Genomic DNA, 2,261 nt, shown 5'->3' on the forward strand with positions numbered 1-2,261 from the left:
CTGCACATTGTGGCAAGAAGTACAATAGTACCTGCCGTCATCCGTTAAGGCCTCAAGAGGCAGCAGCACGCGGAGCACAGCGTTCTCGGCACTCTTTCTACAGGAGAGGAGACCCACGTTCAGTACATGGCCCTCACCCTGCAGTTCCACAGGGTGACCTGCAATCCTACCCAGCACAAATCATAGAAAATATGGGAGAGATCATTTTTAAGTGAGAATAGCAGTTGAGTTTCTTGAGCAGTTTGAAACGGAATTAAGCCATTCAAGTTTCTCTAATGTACAGTGGATAAGGGGGAGATGAAGGAAAGGTGGGGGTAAAATGGAAAAAAGATGAGTAAGTAAAACTCCTTGAAAATGCTGTGCTTTAAAATGATGGCAAGCCCTGGCCGGTGTGGCTGTCCCCTGCACTGGAAGGTTTCCGGCTCAATTCCTGGTGGGGGCACGTGCCTAGGTTGAGGGCTTTTGGGGGAGAGTGCAGAGAGGTACGGGTGGGGAGGGGCGGTGCAGCAGGCAACTTATAGATGCTTTGCTCTCACACCAATGTTCCTCTCTCTTTCTCTCTCCCTCTAAAAATCAATAAAAAAATAAAAAGATGACAAGATTTAAGTATAGGGAAGACTAAAACAAAACAAAACAAAACAAAACAAAACAGAAACAGCATGTCATTAGAACTTCCTCCAGGACACTAAAAACATGTACTCACCACAAAGAAACCAGATTTTTTAGTAGAATTGTTTGAATTTATTCATTCAGCAATATAAAAAGTACCAACTATCTATGTAGTAGGCATGTAACTAGGTGATGAGGGTTCCAAGGGGAGCAAAACGGGACATGATCCCTACTTACAGCATCTACGGACGATTGGTGAGTTACCATGATTTACAGAAGTCACCCATCCATCACTCACTAAACATCTATTATCTATTGAGCGTCTGCAATGAGTAAGGCCTTCTGTTCCCAGATTGTCAGTTACTGATCCCCAACTCTTTGGTGTTTGACATTAGCGTCGATCTAATTATAGAATACTTAATGCCATCAAAGGATGCGGCATTTTGTGTAGAATGTCAAACACGAGTGCACAGCCCTGGCCGGTTGCTCAGTGGTTAGAGACAGGGCCAGCGGACCGAAGGGGCGAGGTTGGATGCCTGTCAAGGTAGGTACCTCGGCTGCAGGTGCAATGCCCCGCACAGTGGGGCGCCAGCGGAAGTGTTTCTCTTACTCTTTCTGTCTTCCTCCCCCCACCCTTCCACTCTCTCTAAAAATCAATGGAAAAAATATTCTCACTCCTTGGGTGAGGATTAAAACAAAAGCCACGTGTATTTGGCAAGGTGGTAAGGTCTCGCTCACCCGCATGGAGTGTCCCCTACCCGGCGGCCAGGACTCCCAGGGAGACTCAGGGCGGTGAACACAAAGCCCACAGCGCCATCCCCCCCAGAGCACACCCAGGGGCTGTCACCCATCCTCCCTCACCCAAACCTCCTCCGGCCGCACTCTCCGGCCTCTTTCTCCCAAAGACACGCTCCCAGGCCCGCAGCCCTGTCCCTTCGCCAGCCTGCAGCCTTCGGCCCCTCCTGCGGTCCGTGGCGCCCGCAACCAGCGACGTCCTCAGGGCCCTTCACCTGAGCTTCGGTGCCCTCCCGCCCACGCCGCCTGCACGGTTACCCGGGCAACTGAGCAGCTACCGGAAGCGGTCTGAGCAGCGGAAGCAGCTCTCCTGTTGGAAACCGAGACCCTGACTTTAGGTTCCGGGTGCCTGCTGCCACCGGGAAGCCTCCTGCTCCCTCCCTAGGCCTAGGTAGGCAAAGCCGCAAATCCAGCATCCCCCTCCCAGAAGCATCGCTTTCCAAGTGGAGGTAACTAAACACACCAGGAAGGAACTGGGCGGTGCCTAACAGTGAGCTGACCAATCAAGCTCTGTTCTGACAGCTCTCAATTCCTTACAAGGGAGATTCGCCTCAAGCGAGCACCCCACTCCATCCAGCACAGGGGAGGCACGGGGTTCTGCAGGAAAGAATACAGGTTGTTGGCTTAGCTCTGGGTTTCTAATCACGCTCTTCTGCTTCCAGAGAAATGGGAGCTATTTGGTGGTTCCAATTTTTAATGGAATGGTCAAGAAAGGTGACCTTTGAGGCAAGGAAGCAAGAGCCCTTTTGGGAACATCATTCCAGGCAGAGGGAACGGTAAGTGCTAAGGCCCTGAGTCCTGAGCCGCATGTCCTGTCATTTAAGGACCAGCAAGAAGGTCAGTGAGTGGCTGGAACC

This window comes from Myotis davidii, unplaced genomic scaffold (genome assembly GCF_000327345.1).
Source record: "Myotis davidii unplaced genomic scaffold, ASM32734v1 scaffold839, whole genome shotgun sequence".
In the NCBI taxonomy this organism is placed as follows: domain Eukaryota; kingdom Metazoa; phylum Chordata; class Mammalia; order Chiroptera; family Vespertilionidae; genus Myotis; species Myotis davidii.